This window comes from Ranitomeya variabilis, chromosome 3 (assembly GCF_051348905.1).
Source record: "Ranitomeya variabilis isolate aRanVar5 chromosome 3, aRanVar5.hap1, whole genome shotgun sequence".
Classification (NCBI taxonomy): Eukaryota; Metazoa; Chordata; class Amphibia; order Anura; family Dendrobatidae; genus Ranitomeya; species Ranitomeya variabilis.
Window position 1 is genome coordinate 378,448,023 of NC_135234.1, and position 20,308 is coordinate 378,468,330.

The 20,308-nt window shown below is 45.3% G+C and overlaps 1 protein-coding gene across 1 annotated transcript in view; it reads right to left on the reverse strand.

The window, feature by feature from the left end:
* Positions 1 to 19,489, reverse strand: part of ZBTB8B (zinc finger and BTB domain containing 8B) — a 33,930-nt gene extending 14,441 nt beyond the window's left edge. The window contains exon 1 of the mRNA XM_077296009.1: positions 19,402 to 19,489. The gene's annotated coding sequence lies outside the window, so the exon portion shown is untranslated. The remainder of the gene's footprint in view (positions 1 to 19,401) is intronic.
* Positions 19,490 to 20,308: the final 819 nt, after the last annotated feature.

The window sequence follows — 20,308 nt, forward strand, 5'->3', positions numbered from 1 at the left end:
AAATACTGCTAGTGTGACCATAGCCTTAGGCAAACATACAACAAGAAGCACTGCGGGAAAACATATATATATATATTTTTTTTAATAGCCCCTTTAAATCAGCCATGTGAAAATAAAGAGGGTTCTGGCATTTAAAAAAAAAAAAAAAATGTTTTGCATAGTGCTCCTTTTCATGTAGTTTTTCCTGGAATTTTTTTTCCTGAAACTGTTGGCTCAGAGATGCACCACTAATAGAAGGTCGGTGCTGCCTGCTCTTCATCACAGTCCAAGGCTATGTTCCCTTCCCATGATAAGTATTTCGGGAGTTTTTGATACTACAGATTTTCTGCAGCATTTCTACACCTATGAAGTAATTATAGTTCTTCTCTGTAAGTTACACTCCTGCTATGGCTTATAAACACTGATGCAGAATACTGACCACATACTGACGTGTGAATAGTGTGAAAGCGCCGCACAACGGGGGCAGCGGATGCTGTTTTACATCGCATCTGCAGCCCCATTGTGATGTGCGGGGAGGCGGGGTTCCGGCCGCGCATGTGCGGTCGGAAAAGACGCTATCGACGCACAAAAAAAGTTACATGTAACTTTTTTTGTGCCGACGGTTGCGACGTGTGGCAATGCGTTGCACTGCGTCGCTAATTCAAGTCTATGGAGAAAAACGCATCCTGCAAGCAATTTTGCAGGATGCGTTTTTTCTACAGAACGACGCATAGCGACGTGCAGTGCACGACGCTAGTGTGAAAGAGACCTAAGAGGTATCTGATGTAGGCTACTGAATTTTTTTTAAGCTAAGCCAAGAAGTGTATTCAACAGAAGAGAAGTCATCTTTCCTATAGCCTTTCCCCCCTAAACTGCATCACAACTGCACATGTGGAAGCATTTAAGGGCTACGTCCATTCAGGATAGCAATGCTGTGAAGTTGCCCATATAATATCAGGAGCAGCTTACAAATCATACCCATATGATGAACATTTTTTCTGCAAAAAGGGACCTGTGGTATGAACTTATTAATTTCTAGAATAGCAAAATCTGCTGCAGATTTTACCTGTTACATTTAATTTGAAAATGAAAATTCCCAATCAAATACTTGTTTGCACATCTTGGTGTGGACCACTGGCAGATTTGCATAATAAATATGAATAAAAAAAATGCTATAAAAAAGCAACAGTATTATTCACCCTCCTAGTCCATAAAAGAGGCTTTCCGGTTCCTCAACCAGTCTCTGTTTACTAGCCCCTTCTAATGTCATGTATGTAACATTATAGAAGCACTCTTCCTCCCATCAAAGTTTTTATCCTCTTAATATAATGTAATCGTCATATTATGTTGTAATATCGTCATATTATATGGCACTGTGTACTTACAATTGCTCATTTTGTCTTTTTGCCCAGCTAACTCTTTTCTCTGCTCTATGAAGAAATAGAAGGTTCAACTCCTGACCCAGTTGCTCCTCCTCCCCCTTATCAGCAACTTTTGCAGTGACTGATTAGTCAAACAGGGAAAACTGACCTCCTGTTTCTACATAAAGCTTAGAAGGAATCAGCTAGTCAGCTTTTAATCATATGATGTCACAGACCTAACAGAAAACATAAGAATTGGCTGGGTAGAAGGACAAAATGAGCAATTGTAAGTACACAGTGATTGCAATATATTAAGAGGATACAAATTTTGATGGGAGTGGTTCTTTAACAGGTGACCCCAGGAGCACATGGAATGTGGTGTTGCTGGAACCAGTTGATGGCCAGGGAAGCCTCAGCAGAAGATATATACACAGATTTTCAAGTGGATTCTGAGTCAGATTTGCTATAAAACCACACATGCCGGTTTTGTGCCAAATACATTCCATAACAATAAAGACGGAAAGGAAAGACTCCCATGCCTCCTATCCATTCCTGGGATTAGGGTAAAGTACACTAGTAAAACTGCATGAATGATTGTAGACTGGGGTTACTTTCAGCTGTACCCTTTTGATGCAGTTTTTGAAACAGAAGCCAAAAGCTACTAAATAGGGGGGAAAAAAAAAAAAACTGACATTTTTCCTGCCAAAGGAAAAAAAAAAAACGAAAAACTTTAGCCTATCTACTTCAAACAGCTCTTGCACTCATTCATAGTAACATCACATAGTTATTAAGGTTGAAGGAAGACTTTAAGTCCATCTTGTTCAACCCATAGCCTAACCTAACATGCCCTAACATGTTGATCCAGAGGAAGGCAAAAAAAAACCATGTGGCAAAGAGTAAGCTCCACATTGGGGAAAAAAATTCCTTCCCGACTCCACATACGGCAATCAGACTAGTTCCCTGGATCAACGCCCTATCAAAGAATCTAGTGTATATACCCTGTAACATTATACTTTTCCAGAAAGGCATCCAGTCCCCTCTTAAATTTAAAGGGACACTGTCACCCCCTCCAACCGTTAGAAACTAAAAGAGCCACCTTGTGCAGCAGTAATGGTGCATTCTGACAAGGTGGCTCTTTTAGTTATTGGTGCAGTCAAAGCAGAAATAAAGCGTTTTATAATTTCACAAAAATACCTGTCTTTAGTCCTGGAGGCAGATCTTAACACCCCTGCTGCACACGCCACACTGCTGTCAATCAAGGCTTCTTCGGCGCCGCCCCCTCCGCGCTGTTTTCAAATCAAATCCGGCGCCTGCACTGTTTTGTTCTGCCTGGGGCAGGCGCAGTGAGCGCTGCCCGTCTGACCTCAGATGCAGTCTCGCAGACTGCGCCTGTGCGGCCACCCAGCTTGTGAATCCCAGCCCCGCACTGTGCATAATGCATAACACACTGCAGGGCTGGGATTCACAAGCTGGGTGGCCGCACAGGCGCAGTCTGCGAGACTGCATCTGAGGTCAGACGGGCAGCTCTGACTGCGCCTGCCCCAGCCAGTACTAAACAGCGCAGGCGCCGGATTTGATTTGAAAACAGCGTGGAGGGGGCGGCGCCCGGCGCCGAAGAAGCCTTGATTGACGGCAGTGTGGCGTGTGCAGCAGGGGGGTTAAGATCTGCCTCCAGGACTAAAGACAGGTATTTTTGCGAAATTATAAACCACTTTATTTCTGCTTTGACTGCACCAATAACTAAAAGAGCCACCTTGTCAGAATGCAGCATTACTGCTGCACAAGGTGGCTCTTTTAGTTTCTAACGGCTGGAGGGGGTGACAGAGTCCCTTTAAGTAATGAATCACTCATTACAACATCATACGGCAGAGTTCCATAGTCTCACTGCTCTTACAGTAAAGAACCCGCGTCTATTGTTATGCTTAAACCTTCTTTCCTACAGACGTAGAGGATGCCCCTTTGTCCCTGTCTCAAGTCTATGATTAAAAAGATCATCAGAAAGGTCTTTGTACTGTCCCCTCATATATTTATGCATTAAAATAAGATCACCCCTTACTCTTCGTTTTTCCAAACTAAAAAGCCCCAAGTGTAATAATCTATCCCAGTCCTCTAATAACCTTGGTCGCTCTTCTCTGCACCCCCTCTAGTTCAGCTATGTCTTTCTTATACACCGGAACTGTGCACAGTATTCTAAGTGTGGTCGAACTAGTGACTTGTATAGAGGTAAAATTATGTTCTCCTCATGAGCATCTATGCCTCTTAATACATCCCATTATTTTATTTGCCTTTGTAGCAGCTGCCTGACACTGGCCACTGAATATGAGTTTGTCATCCACCCATACACCCAGGTCTTTTTCATTGACGGTTTTGCCCAGAGTTTTAGAATTAAGCACATAGTTATACATCTTATTACTTCTACCCAAGTGCATGACCCTACATTTATCCCCATTAAAGCTCATTTGCCATTTATCAGCCCAAGCTTCTAATTTACATAAATCATCCTGTAATATAAAATTGTCCTCCCCTGTATTGTTTACCCTGCAGAGTTTAGTGTCATCTGCAAATATTGAAATTCTGCTCTGAATGCCCCCTACAAGGTCATTAATAAATATGTTAAAAAGAAGAGGGCCCAATACTGACCCCTGTGGTACCCCACTTCTAACCGCAACCCAGTCCGAGTGTGCTCCATTAACCACCCTTTGTTTCTTATCCCTGAGCCAGCTCTCAACCCACTTACACATATTTTCCCCTATCCCCATTATTCTCATTTTATGTATCAACCTTTTGTGTGGCACCGTATCAAAAGCTTTTGAAAAGTCCATATACACTACGTCCACTGGGTTCCCTTGGTCCAGTCCGGAACTTACCTCTTCATAGAAGCTGATCAAATTAGTCTGACATGAACGGTCCCTAGTAAACCCGTGCTGATACTGGGTCATGAGGTTATTCCTCTTCAGATACTCCAGTATAGCATCCCTTAGAAAGCCCTCCAGGATTTTACCCACAGTAGAGGTTAAGCTTACTGGCCTATAATTTCCGAGTTCAGTTTTTGTCCCCTTTTTGAATATTGGCACCACATTTGCTATACGCCAGTCCTGTGGTACAGACCCTGTTATTATGGACTCTTTAAAGATTAAAAATAATGGTCTATCAATGACTGTACTTAATTCCTGCAGTACTCGGGGGTGTATCCCATCCGGGCCCGGAGATTTGTCAATTTTAGTGATTTTTTAGACGCCGACGTACTTCCTGCTGGGTTAAGCAGGTGACATTTAATGGGGAATTTTTGTTATCACTGATCATATTGTCTGCCATGGGATTTTCTTGGGTAAATACTGATAAAAAAAAAAGTCATTTAGCATATTGGCTTTTTCCTCATCCTTATCCACCATTTCACCCAAACTATTTTTTAGGGGGCCAACACTATCATTTTCTCCAGTCACCTTCCACGACAGTGGTACTGGAGGATGTCTCCCCGCCCTAATGGGGGACAGGAAACACAAAAGAGGTTAAATACCCTCCCCTTCCTGCCACCTCCAGTGTTTTTCCTGTCCCCTATGGGGCATGAAGAGGTCCTGTAGTGCTGCCGTGGCCAGCGATCGGAGCACGCAGTTTTACTTACAAAGCCGGGCAGCCTGGGTCGGTCTCCTCCCTGCGGTGCTGCTCCCGTCTCCTCACATGGTGTGGACTCGGGACCCCTTTCCCATTCCTCCCGCGCTCCTTCTGGAGTAAAGCGGAACGGTGGTGTGCGGCCGGGGTCCCCGCGCGGCTCCCCGGCGTTCTTCCTCTCCTCTGGCCGGAAACGGTGGACGCGCGAACCAGAAGTACCCGAACTTCCGGTTCATGGCATGTGCGTTCCAGCGGTGGAATGCACGCGCGTCCTACAGAGCTGATGGTGGCATAGCGGTTCTTCCCCTACGCCTGGAGAGGAGGAGGAGCACATAATTGGACGCAGCAACCTCGGTATTTAACCCTGGTTAGTCACCTCCAGGTAAGGCCCCCTTGTCTATCTGTCTGGACTACAGTACTGACTGACCATGGAAGGTGACAGACCTGCCTCTGCATCTGCCGAGCCCTGCGTCTTCCCTCCTACTGTGAGTAGTGGGTCAGGTCCCTCTTTCCCTGTTTCCTTAGGGTGCTATATATTTAGTCCCCTTCTCTCTCCTTTTTTTAGGGAGACAAGGCCTCTGCCCCTAGGAAGGACAAATCTTCCAAGAAATCGGAAGATCGGAGTGGCTTCTAAATCGGCAGTTCTTTCTAACTCAGCCAGGAGAGCTTTATGGCTGAAGTCCTGGAGTGGTGACATCACGTCCAAAACGAAACTCTGTGCCATTCCTTTTCAAGGCCGCTATCTCTTCGGGCAGGCTCTGGATGATATATTAGAGAAGGCAACTGACAAGAAAAAAGCGCTTCCTGAACAGAGGAATCCGAAAAAACGTTTTTTTCGTCCCTCAAAGGAACAACCCTTCCAAAGAGAGTTCAAAGGAAAGGGCAAGACAGGACGCTGGAGCTATCCTAAAGGGGGGAAGGGTAGGAATATCCTGGTTCCCCAGTCCCAGCAAACCCCTGACAAGCAGTGACTACGCCCAGGGCGTTGGGGGTCGACTCTCGGGCTTCATCAACCAGTGGAGTTCCGTTTCGTCGAACCAGTGGGTACTCGACACTATTCGGAATGGGCTAAAACTGGAATTCGAGAGCCCTCCCCCTCATCACATAAGGATAACCTCATTGCAGAGTCTCAGCCCTCAGAGTGCATTCCTCTCCGGACTTCGAGAGTTACTCCAGGCAGGAGTAATTTCCCCAGTACCTCAGCAAGAAATAGGCAGAGGACATTACTCTCACCTATTTTTAATCAAGAAACCTTCGGGGAAGTACCGGATAATAATCAATTTAAAACCCCTGAATCGAGTAATAACTTACAGAAGATTCAAGATGGAGTCGGTCAAAACAGCGATCCCTCTGATAGGCCAAGACTGGGTGATGGCTACGGTGGATCTGAGGGACGCGTATTATCACGTCCCAATCCATCCAGAATTCCGGAAATACCTAAGATTTGCAATATCTCGGGATCAGCAGATAGTACACTATCAGTTCAACTCCCTTCCCTTTGGGATCGCCTCAGCTCCCCGGGTCTTCACAAAGATCATGGCAGAGGCAATAATATTCATACGTCTTCAAGGGATTTGCGTAGTACCCTATCTAGACGATCTACTTATTGTCGCTCCTTCTATCTCTCGCCTCAAATCAGATGTAACAAAGTCTCTAGAGATCCTGAAATCTTTGGGCTGGATCCCGAATCTGGAGAAATCGGATCTACTTCCTTCCAAAAAGAAAAAGTTCCTAGGAGTCCTGCTGGACTCAGAGTTGAGAAGATCTTTTCTGCCCAGAGAACGCCAACTCGATCTGGTACAGAGGGTAACAGCATTCAGAACACTGAAAGCTCCTACTCTGCGACATTCCATGTCTATTCTGGGATCTCTAACATCTTGTATCCAGATGGTACCTTGGGCCCAAGCCCACACGAGAGTTCTCCAGACCCATGTTCTAGCATCCTGGGACAGACAACAAAGCTCTTTATCCAAAAGAATCTGCCTCCCCAATCATGTCAGGACATCCCTGACTTGGTGGCTGGCTTCAAACATTTTTTCTTGGGCAGAGAGGCACCTCCTCTCTATTTCGGCAGTCCACCTGAAGGGGTCAGCAAATACCCAAGCAGACTTTCTGAGCAGAAACGATGTGCATCCAGGGGAATGGTGTCTAAATCAGGAAGTATTCCTCTCCCTAATATCCAAATGGGGGATTCCAGAAGTGGACCTTTTTGCCAACAGTCAAAATGCCAAGGTACAGGCATATTTCTCCCTAAGTACGACAGACAGAGCACTGGGCATGGATGCGTTCTCTCACCCCTGGGAGTTCAACCTCGTCTATGCTTTTCCTCCGATCCCAATGTTATCAAAAACTCTACAGAAAATCCGATCAGAGCGAGTTACGGCAATCCTGATTGCACCAATGTGGCCAGGGAGGAGTTGGTACAGCGCCCTGTTAGACATGGCTCAGGAAGATCCAATATGTTTACCTCAGAAGAGCAACCTACTTCATCAGGGACCGTTACTACATCCAAACCTTCACAGGTTAAATCTTTCAGCATGGCTTCTGAAGCCGAAATACTAAAGGCAAGGGGTCTCTCAGATGAAGTAATTCACACACTTCAAAACAGTAGGAAACCCATAACTAATTCCATTTATGCCAAAGTCTGGAAAAAATTTTCATCTTGGTGCCTTCCTAATATTCCAGACCCCTTTCACCCAAATATTGCCCAGATTCTAGACTTCTTGCAGAAGGGTCTAGATTTGGGGCTTAGTCCTAATACCTTAAAGGTACAAATTTCAGCTCTCAGCTCATATTTTGATCAAGAACTAGCCAAACATCGGTGGATCAGACGTTTCATAATGTCAGCATGTAGAATCCACCCCAGAGTACACAACCATCCTCCCCCCTGGGATCTAAATCTGGTCCTTAATAGTCTAACTCGGGATCCATTTGAACCCTTATCAGAGTCGTCTTTAAGGATTCGTACCCTTAAAACTGTTTTTTTTAGTGGCTATTACTTCTGCCAGACGAATAGGGGAATTACATGCACTATCCATACAAGAACCCTATTTGAGGGTGACATCTGATAGTATTATCCTCCGTCTAGACCCTACCTTCTTACCTAAGGTGACATCAGACTTTCACAGAGGTCAGGACATAGTGTTGCCCTCATTCTGCCCAGATCCCTCTAACGTGAGGGAAGAGTCCTTCCACACTCTGGATGTCCGCAGAGTGGTCCTATATTATCTTTCACAAACAGAGAGTTGGAGGATTGATCAAAATCTCTTCATTCAACACTCTGGAAAGAACAAAGGTAGAAAGGCGACAAAGAATACAATCGCCAACTGGATTAAACAGGCCATATCTCTGGCATATTCATCACAGAATCTATCACCTCCTCCATCACTGAAAGCCCACTCTACACGATCGGTGTCAACATCATGGGCAGAGAGAGGTGACGCTTCTACGGAGCAGATTTGCAGAGCTGCCACCTGGTCATCAGTTCATACGTTTACCAGACATTACAGACTGGATTTCAACCGGGATTTAACTTTCGGCAGAACAGTTCTGCAGGCTGTTATCCCCCCCTAAGAAATTTTTTGTTGGTACTACTCCAGTACCGCTGTCGTGGAAGGTGACTGGAGAAAATAGAATTATTCTTACCGTTAATTCGGTTTCTAGGAACCTTCCACGACAGCATTAATTTCCCTCCCTATTTCTATGATTCTATCGTTGAGTTCCTGCACTTGAGTGGTAATTATACATGCTACTGTGTCCAGAAAAAACACTGGAGGTGGCAGGAAGGGGAGGGTATTTAACCTCTTTTGTGTTTCCTGTCCCCCATTAGGGCGGGGAGACATCCTCCAGTACCGCTGTCGTGGAAGGTTCCTAGAAACCGAATTAACGGTAAGAATAATTCTATTTTTTAGTTTCTTACCATTTACGTAGTTAAAGAATATTTTGGGATTATTGTTACTCTCTCTGGCAATGAGTCTCTCTGTCTCAATTTTTGCTGCCTTGATTTGCTTTTTACAGAATTTATTTAATGCCTCATCACGACCTACTTCCTTTAATTCTCTACATGCTTTCTTTGTGTCACTTATTGCGCCCCCAGGGGTATGTGTCCACGTTCAGGATTGCATCAGGATTTTTCATCAGTATTTGTAGCCAAAACCAGGAGTGGGTGATAAATGCAAAAGTGGAGCATATGTTTCTGTTATACTTTTCCTCTAATTGTTCCACTCCTGGTTTTGACTACAAATACTGATGAAAAATCCTGATGCAATCCTGAACGTGGACACATGCCCTTACAGCTCTATTTAGCCATATTGGTGTCCTCCTATTTCTAGTATGTTTATTCCCATACGGTATATACTGTGCACAGGTCCTATCCAGGATGTTAATAAACGTCTCCCATTTTCTTTGTGTATTTTTATGTCTCAGGATATCGTCCTAGTTATATGCACCAAGATCCTCTCTCATCCGTTGGAAATTTGCCCTCCTGAAGTTTAATGTCCTTGTAACCCCCCTACTACACATCTTATTAAAGGATACATGGAAACTTATTATTTTGTGATCACTATTCCCCAAGTGACCCCCAACCCTTATATTTGATATGCGGTCTGGCCTGTTGGTTAATATTAGGTCTAGCAGTGCCCCCCTTCTTGTTGGGTCCTGAACCAGTTGTGAAAGGTAATTGTCTCTCATAGTTATCAAAAACCGATTACCTTTGCTGGAACTGCAGGTTTCTGTTCCCCAATCTATTTCAGGGTAGTTGAAGTCCCCCATAATAATGACTTCTCCTTGAGTTGCAGCTTCATCTATTTGCTTTACGAGGATATTCTCCATTGCTTCCATTATTTTTGGGGACTTATAACTAACCCCTATCAGTAATTTATTATTTTTTCCCCCTCCCCTTATCTCCACCCACAGAGACTCTACATTTTCATTAGATTCACCTATATTATCACGCAGGATGGGTTTTAAGAATGATTTTACATACAGACACACCCCTCCCTTATCTGTACGGTCATTTCTGAAAAGGCTATAGCCCTGCAAGTTAACAGTCCAGTCATGGCTCTCATCCAGCCATGTTTCAGATATTCCCACCATGTCATAATTATGCTCCAACAACATTAATTCTAATTCGTCCATTTTGTTGGCGAGGCTTCTGGCATTAGTATACATGCACTTGATGTTCCTCTCTGTACTTCTATTCTTTCTTAAATTACTAACTGTTCTAACCCCACCCCCCATGCCACCGCCACCTGCAACTTCCTTATTTGTGCCCAGGTCTCTATCTGCACTATCTTCCCCACCTATAAAATGAATACCCTCCCCCTAATCCCTAGTTTAAACACTCCTCCAACCTTCTAGCCATTTTCTCCCACAGCACAGCTGCACCTTCCCCATTGAGGTGCTGCCCGTCCCTAGCGTAGAGCCTGTAGCCAACTGAGAAGTCGGCCCAGTTCTGCAGGAACCCAAACCCCTCCTTCCTACACCAATTCTTGAGCCACTTATTAACCTCCCTAATCTCCCGTTGCCTCTCTGGCGTGGCACGTGGTACAGGCAGTATTTCGGAAAATACCACATTGGAGGTCCTTGCTTTCAGCTTGCAGCCTAATTCCCTGAAATCATCTTTAAGGACCTTCCACCTACCTCTAACTTTGTCATTTGTGCCAATGTGCACCATGACCGCTGGGTCCTCACCAGCCCCTCCCAGTAATCTGTCCACCCGATCAGCGATGTGTCGGACTCGAGCGCCAGGTAGGCAGCACACCGTCCGACGATCCCTGTCTTTGTGACAGATTGCCCTATCTGTTCCCCTAATAATTGAGTCAGTGTGTTTTATTATGTCTTACTGTTTCAATCTACATTAAAAAAAAACTGCAGATCTTTTTACTCTTTATGGGAGATTTCAACAGTTGCGGATCCACATCCAATTATCAGCAGCGAGGATTTCTCTGCAGAAACGCTCTGCTTTATGCCTCAAACATCTGTGTTGCATGTATGTGTTGTATCCAATTTTTCTTGGATACCACATGAACCCATTATACTCTATTCACATGTCCGTGTTTTTTCACAGACCGCGTGTCCATGCAAAAAACATGGAGACATATTTGCTTTTTTCTAGCAGCATGGATGACAAGGGCCAATACAAGTCTATGGGTCCATGAAAAACCACATACAGCACACAGATGATCCATGTGCTGCCTGTGGTTAACATTGCAAAGTATAGGAGAAGCTTTGTAATTTCTCTATCCATCCATCCATCAAGAACATGAATGACACACTGATGGGAAATAGACACATGGACGACGCGCCGATGGGAAACACGGACGACGCGCCGATGGGAAACACGGACGACGCGCCGATGGGAAACACGGACGACGCGCCGATGGGAAACACGGACAACGCGCCGATGGGAAACACGGACAACGCGCCGATGGGAAACACGGACAACGCGCCGATGGGAAACACGGACAACGCGCCGATGAAACAATGATGGAAAACACTGTTGACACCATCTGTTCACATACATGTTTAAACAAGGCCGTGTGAATGAGGCCTTAGCAGAGATTTCCCCCAGTGCATTGGTATACAGCATATGTCAAGTCTGCAGCACCTCTCAGTTTATGCTTCAAATTTTAATCCACAACAATGGTACTATGATGCGCACCAGGTTTTCCATCGGGAAAATTCAAACTGAAAATCTCCTGCATTTCCAACTTAGAGTACGTTACATGTCATGTGGTTCTTTTCTACGTACAGTACAGATCATATAACGCTTTGTAAAATGCCAAACACGAAATAAAGCACATTGCAACTGAAATCAATAAGGGTGCAGTTAGATAGCCATATAAATTGAACCGTGAAAGTATCGCAGTGAACAGACTGACCAGCAGCTCTCCTGATCCGAGAGTGACAGCTGCACAGAAATACATGAAGCTGGCATGCTCGGGTCAGGAGACCCCCCGACCAGTCCATGCACTCTGTTCCAATTTCGGTCACATTTATATGACCATATGACAGTTATTTTTCAAAGAGCACCAGGATTCTTGTTCAAACTGAGTGAAAAACAAGGTCGCAAGTGCAGTGTGCCATGTTTATTAGAGGTTATCCAATGTTTAAAATGGCTAAAATTGCTAGTGTTTGTAAGCACGTTTTGCAATATATGTATTAAAAATCCTCTCCGTTTTCAAGAAAAGACAATTTTATCATTCACAGCTTGCTGCCATGGTTACCAGCCGCCTTTGCAGTGGCCAGTTTCCTAGTCGAGGAGTGTGTTCTCGCATGCTATTTGTTATGAAGTTGGATGAGCCCAGTTTCAGAGCCCGCCAAGCTTCAAAAGATGCTGCTGAGGCAAAACTGACAGAAAAATCCATGTCAAAATACCCCGTGTAGACACACTCTTATACAATTCTGCCTTTAAATACATACATGGTTCTCAGCCACACTGAATAAGCAACACGCAATAATGGGATTGAGACAGATGGGACATACATAGAAACCATGGAGCCCCATAGCAGAAGTTCTGCTTTGGCACTGCCTCCCTAAAAAAAAACCTTAATATTCAGAGACGGTAAAGAACATATCTCACAACTTTGCAGCCCTTACAAAGCCATTTTTCTCCTATGTAGTGCGCCATACAGTATAATGGGCCCCATACAGTTCTCCATACAGTATAATGGGCCCCATATAGCTCTCCATACAGTATAATGAATATATATATATATATATATATATATATATATATATATATATATATATATATATATATATATATATATATATATATATATATAATCAAATACTCACCACTCCCTGTTCCCCCACTGCTCTGGTCTCCTCAGCGTCTTCTGACCCTCTGTACAGAGCATGCGCTGTAGTGACGCTATCGCGCCCTCTGTGCCGAGACGTCACAGAGCTCAGACACAGGTGGGAAATGATGGAAGAGGGAGAATCAGCTGACACTCCCTCTCCCATCATTGTTTCTAACCGTATCTGCATCCAGGATGCTGAAACAGTAGAAAGTATGATGCACTGACACTTAACCCCTTAGTGACAGAGCCAATTTGGTACTTAATGACCGAGCCAATTTTTACAATTCTGACCAGTGTCACTTTAAGAGGTTATAACTCTGGAACGCTTTATCGGATCCCGCTGATTCTGAGACTGTTTTTTCGTGACATATTGTACTTCAAGTTAGTGGTAACATTTCTTCGATTTTACTTGCGATTATTTATGAAAAAAATGGAAATATGGCGAAAAATTTTTAAATTTTGCAATTTTCAAACTTTGTATTTTAATGCCCTTAAATCAGAGAGATATGTCACAAAAAATAGTTCATAAATAACATTTCCCACATGTCTACTTTACATCAGCACAATTTTGGAAACAATTTTTTTTTTTGTTAGGGAGTTATAAGGGTTAAAAGTTGACCAGCAATTTCTCATTTTTACAACACCATGTTTTTTTTAGGGACCACATCACCTTTGAAGTCATTTTGAGGGGTCTATATGATAGAAAATAACCAAGTGTGACACCATTCTAAAAACTGCACCCCTCAAGCTGCTCAAAACCACATTCAAGAAGTTTATTAACCCTTTACGTACTTCACAGGAACTGAAACAGTGTGGAAGAAAAAAATGAACATTTAACTTTTTTTTGCAAACATTTTACTTCAGAACCATTTTTTTTAATTTTCTCAAGTGTAAAAACAGAAATTTAACCACAAATTTTGTTGTGCAATTTTTCCTGAGTACGCCGATACCCCATATGTGGAGGTAAACCACTGTTTGGGCGCACCGCAGAGCTTGGAAGTGAAGGAGCACCGTTTGACTTTTTTAATGCAGAATTGGCTGGAATTGAGATCGGATGCCATGTCGCGTTTGGAGAGCCCCTGATGTGCCTAAACAGTGGAGACCCCCCACAAATGACAACATTTTGGAAACTAGACCCCTTAAGGAACTTATCTAGATGTGTGGTGAGCACTTTAAACCCCCAGGTGCTTCACAGTAGTTTATAACGTAGAGCCGTGAAAATAAAAAATAAAAATCGCATTTTTTCTACAAAAATGATTTTTTGCCTCCAAATTTTTATTTTACCAAGGGTAACAGGAGAAAATGGACCCCAGGAGTTGTTGTACAATTTGTCTTGAGTACGCCGACACCCCATATGTGGGGGTAAACCACTGTTTGGGCGCATGGCTGAGCTCGGAAGCAAAGGAGCGCCATTTGACATTTCAATGCAAAATTGACTGGAATTGAGATCGGACGCCATGTCGCGTTTGGAGAGCCCCTGATGTGCCTAAACAGTAGAAACCCCCCAAAAGTGACCCCATTTTGGAAACTAGACCCCCCATGGAATTTATCTAGATGTGTAGTGAGAACTTTGAATGCCCAAGTGCATCACAGAAGTTTATAATGCAGAGTAGTAAAAATAAAAAATATATTTTTTTTAACAATAAAGATTTTTTAGCCCCCAAGTTTTTATTTTCACAAGGGTAACAAGAGAAATTGGACCCCAAAAGTTGTTGTCCAATTTGTCCTGAGTATGCTGGTACACAATATGTGGGGGTAAACCACTGTTTGGGCGCACGGCAGAGCTCGGAAGGGAAGGAGCGCCATTTTGAAATGCAGGCTTTGATAGAATGGTCTGCGGGCGTTATGTTGCGTTTGCAGAGCCACTGATGTACCTAAACAGTAGAAACCCCCCACAAGTGACCCCATTTTGAAAACTAGACCCCCCAAGGAACTTATCTAGATATGTGGTGAGAACTTTGAATGCCCAAGTGCTTCACAGAAGTTTATAATGCAGAGTAGTGAAAATAGAAAATATTTTTTTTTTCCACAAAAAAGATTTTTTAGCCCCCAAGTTTTTATTCACAAGGGTAACAAGAGAAATTGGATGTCAATATGTGTTCTCCAATTTGTCCTGAGTATGCTGGTACCCCATATGTAGGGGTAAACCACTGTTTTGGCACATGGCAGAGCTTGGAAGAGAAGGAGCGCCATTTTGGAATTCAGACTTTGATAGAATTGTCTGTGGGTGTTATGTTGTGTTTGCAGAGCCCCTGATGTACCTAAACAGTAGAAACCCCCCACAAGTGACCACATTTTGGAAACTAGACCCCCTAAGGAACTTATCTAGATATGTGGTGAGAACTTTGAATGCTCAAGTGCTTCACAGAAGTTTATAATGCAGAGTAGCGAAAATAAAATATTTTTTTTTCCCACAAAAAAGATTTTTAGCCCCCAAGTTTTTATTTTCACAAGGGTAACAGGAGAAATTGGACCCCAAAAGTTGTTGTCCAATTTATTCCGAGTACGCTGATGCCCCATATGTGGGGGTAAACCACTGTTTGGGCGCACGGCAAAGCTCAGAAGGGAGGGAGCACCATTTGACTTTTTTAGCGCAAAATTGGCTGTCGTGTTTGGAGACCCCCTGATGTACCTAAACAGTGGAAACCCCCAAATTATAACTCCAACCCTAACTCCAACACACCCCTAACCCTAATCTCAACCTGATCCATAATCCTAATCACAACCCTAACGATAATCACAACCCTAACCCCAAAACAGCCCTAATCTCAACCCTAACCATCACCCTAATCAAAACCCTAAATCCAACACACCCCTAACCCTAATCCCAACCCTAACCCTAATCCCAACCCTAATCCCAAACGTAACCCTAATCCCAAACGTAACCCTAATCCCAACCCTAATCCAAACCCTAACCCTAATCCCAACTCTAACCCTAACTTTAGCCCCAACCCTAACCCTAACTTTAGCCCCAACCCTAACCATAACTTTAGCCCTGTCGTCACAAAAAAAGTTCAATGTAACCTTTTTTTTGTACGTCGCGTCCGCCATTTCCGCGCATGCGTGGCCGTAACTCTGCCCCCTCCTCCCCAGGACATAGACTGGGCAGCGGATGCGTTGAAAAACTGCATCCGCTGCCCACGTTGTGCACAATTTTCACAACGTGCGTCGGCACGTCGGGCCGACGCATTGCGACTGCCCCGTACCGACGCAAGTGTGAAAGAAGCCTAAGGCTACTTTCACACTAGCGTCGTACTCGGCCCATCGCAGTGTGTCGGGCCGACGTACCGATGCTAGCGTTGTAAGCGCCGCACAACGGGTGCAGCGGATGCTGTTTTTTCAACGCATCCGCTGCCCCATTGTGAGGTGCGGGGAGGCGGGGGCGGAGTTCCGGCCGCGCATGCGCGGTCGGAAATGGCAGACACGTCGCACAAAAAAGTTACATGTAGCTTTTTTTGTGCCGACGGTCCGCCAAAGCACGACGCATCCGTCGCACGACGGATGCGACGTGTGGCAATCCGTCGCTAATGCAAGCCAATGGAGAAAAAACGCATCCTGCAAGCACTTTTGCAGGATGCGTTTTTTCTCCAACGACGCATTGCGACGGAAGCCAAAAAACGCTAGTGTGAAAGTAGCCTAACCCTAACCCTAAATTTAGCCCCAACCCTAACCCTAAATTTAGCCCCAACCCTAACCCTAACCCTAGCCCTAACCCTAACCCTAATTTTAGCCCCAACTCGTCTCTCCTGCCGGCCGGCAGACGGCGGGCGCACTGCGCATGCGCCCGCCATGAGGAAAAAGCCGGCCGGCAGGAGGAGACAGAAGAGGACCCAGGGACACCGGGTGAGTATGATAGGGTCCCCGAATCCCCCTATTTCTCTGTCCTCTGATGTGCGATCACATCAGAGAACAGAGAATTACAGATCGCTTTTTTTTTTTTGCGGTCGCCGGTAAACTGTTAATTACCGGCGATCGCAAAACAGGGGTCGGTGCAAACCGACCCCAATCATGTTCTTTGGGGTCTCGGCTACCCCCGGCAGCCGAGACCCCAAAGATCTTCCGGGTGCCGGGCGCACTGCGCATGCGCCCGCCATTTTTTCCCGGAAAAAAGATGGCGGCGCCCATGGGGAGCCATGAGGAGCACCGGGGGAGATAGGTGAGTATTGGGGGGCTATCGGGGGCCCTATTTCTCTGTCCTCCGATGTGCGATCACATCGGAGGACAGAGAAATTAAATGGCAAATCGCGTTTTTTTTTTTTGTTGCGACCGCCGGTAAACGGTTAATTACCGGCGATCGCAACTCGGGGGTCGGTAAAAAACCCCCGAATCATGTTCTCTGGGGTCTCGGCAACCCTCGGCAACCGAGACCCCAGAGAAAATCCGACTCTGGGGGGCGCTATTCACTTTTTCCACAGCGCCGTTAATTAACGGCGCTGTGGTTTAAGTACCCTTAGTGGCCGCCGTTAAAAGGCGTATCGGCGGTCGTTAAGGGGTTAAACCCCTCGACTGACAGGCACCATAGTGACCGCGTGGTCTGCCTCCATTGGCAGTGAGAAAGTCAGGAACTGGAATAACATTTCTGGTGTAAGAATCGCCGCCACACAAAACAAAAATTTCACTGTGAAACTTGACTAGAATTTGGATGTTTTACATGTGAACATTATTTTTCATTTTGGTGATTTCACGTATTACTTCGGAATGAGCAATAAATAGGGCATGCCAAGGTGGTAGGTGCCCACGATCAGGAATGGCTGCGTATTATATTTATGCAGTGTTAAACCCGCAGCGGCCAGATGTTACAGCATAGTGGATGGGATTTCTAGAAATCCTATGTCCACTACGTGTGTATGAAGGCCTGCGGCTTATCCGTGGACACTGACATGCGGCACGGGTTTACGAGCCGCAGCATGTCAACTTATCTTTCAGAGACGCTAGTCTCCACAACAGAAATTACATCAATAGAATGTACTAGATGCGGTAAATCCGCACGGTTCAGTGAAAACAGGATTTACCTGCGTGATTAAAGCGCAGCGTTTTGGACAAATCTAAAATACAATGTGTACAAAGCGCTGCTACTTCCTGATCGTGGGAACGTTCCCTAAGGGCTTGTTCACAAGTAGTGTTTTTTTATGCATTTTACACACATTTTTGTGCAGAAAAAAGATGCAGCATTACACAGTAACAGCAACACGAAAACAATAAAAAAAAATGTTACTTGTTCCTTAACGCCTGCCTGAGATATGACATACTGGTACTTTACATGTCGGGTGCAGATGTCTGGAGCAGGCTCAGGAGCCGAGTCTGCACCATACCGGGGAGACACAAACTGACATACCTTCCATCACGTCATGGCATTTGGGGCTCTTCTGCAGGCATCAGGTTCTCTGCCCCTACATTATGCTGCGCTCAGATTAGTTAGCCAAAACCTGTTGATGGATTCTCTTTAATGAATTTGGTGCATCTTTAATTGCCGTGCACAATCGTCAGAAATGTTAGCCGGCAAAGGCTTCTGTTGTCACTTAGGCCTCTTTCACACTTGCGTCGTTTGGCATCCGTCGCAATCCGTCGTTTGGGAAAAAAAAATGGATCCTGCAAATGTGCCTGCAGGATGCCTTTTTTTTACCCATAGACTTGTATTAGCGACGGATGGCCACACGTCGCGTCCGTCGTGCAATGGATCCGTCGTGTTTTGGCGGACCGTCGGCATGAAAAAACGTTCAAGTGAACTTTTTTTTGTCCATCGCGTCCGCCATTTTCGACCGCGAATGCGTGGCCGGAACTCCACCCCCTCCTCCCCGGACTTTAGACTGGGCAACGGATGCTTGGAAAAACTGCATCCGCTGCCCACGTTGTGCACAAATTTCACAACGTGCGTCGGCCCGACGCATAGCAACGGACCCGTACCGACGCAAGTGTGAAAGAGGCCTTACACGACTTTGTGGTGTAAATTAGGGAGAATTTGTTGGCCACACTTGCCCATGCCCCATCATCGATATTTCTTCACACTTTTTTAAACGTTGTCAGTGTGCGCCAGGACTGGCATGAGAACGTCAAAGTTCACAATAAGCGAATTCTGACGAAAGCTCCTTGATGAAGTCGGCCCCTTGGGTCTTGCTGGGGGATAACGCCTTGTAATATTTAGGATTTGCAGCGACAATTCATGTGATTCACAACAGATTAGAGAAGTATCGGAAAAGAGGCAGATCTGTGGGCATCATGGGGTTACTGATCAGGGGTGCCACACTTGGGAAAGGGGCCATTATTGGGTGACTACCATCTTCACCCTGACTTCCAAGGAGTCTCCATACAGAAGGTTCCTTCCAGCAGGCAGTAATTCCTGGCAGGCACACGGTGTAGCACAGACCTAAGGCGATGTGCTCTGAGGTGCAGCTGCTGTATATAGTGCTGCTCTATAGAGTGGTGCCCTACACACTGCCCAGACCCCAGGAATCTGCACACTGCACAGACCCCATTCACCATAGGTCCCCATATGCGCTCCCTAGCCTCACACACACCACACATGCTGCTGCTAGCTGCAGCCCGGGACTTAGGAGAGACACAGACAGTGAGCCAGCTGCCCGGCGACCTGTTACCTGCGGCAGCCGCTCTCCGAAATCATACAGAATAGCAAACCCCATTCGCCTCACCTTTTAGCCAGATCTTGCACGGTGCAACCACACTTCCCAGCATGTAGACGTAAGATTACTCATTGACCAATAACAGCGCCTTTCCTCGTGGAGACTTATGGGAAGTGCAGTCTCTGTGACACTCAAGCGGTTTTCTAATAGTGACCTTTGACTACAGGTCCCGGCATGCAACTTGAAAACTCTGCTCTACTGACTGGTGTTTAACTCGTCCTGCACCGAAAGGATGAAGTAAAAGGCCGCTGTTCACACGGGAACGTTTGAGGAAAGGACATGTGTCGTGTCCTTACAGGTTTAGCTCGCTCTAGGTGTACAATATGTAGGTCAGTGTGTGTGAGGGGTCACTGCCCTCCGGCCCTGACAGATGGGAGTGGGCAGGCGGCCATACAGGTTTCGGGAGCCATTACAGGTATATTGACCCGCCAATACCAGCCAACGTTCACATTACTTATCATTACAGGAAGTAAAACTTATTAATCTTCTCATTAAAAGTGATGCAATTTTCTTCTGTGCTTTGTGCACCAAGTCTTCTCAGGTGTCAAGATCTCTGCCTCCTGTCAGGGAATGGGAAGCCCATTGAGCTACGTGCTGTGTATATTTGTACCGTTAAGGCTACTGTCACACTAGCGTTAACTGCATTACGTCTCAAAACGTCTTTTTTCAGAAAAAACGCATCCAGCAAAAGTTTTTGCTGGATGCGTTTTTTCCCCATAGACTTGTATTGGAGACGTATTGCGACGGATTGGCATACGTCGTGTACGTCGTACGACGGATGCGTCGAAATTTGGCGACACGTCTCAAAAAAAGTTGATTGTAACGTTTTTTGTCTCCGCCTAAAAAACGTGTCGCGACGCATCCTGCGGCATACGTCGTTGGCTGCAATGGAAGCCTATGAGCGACGGATGCGTCG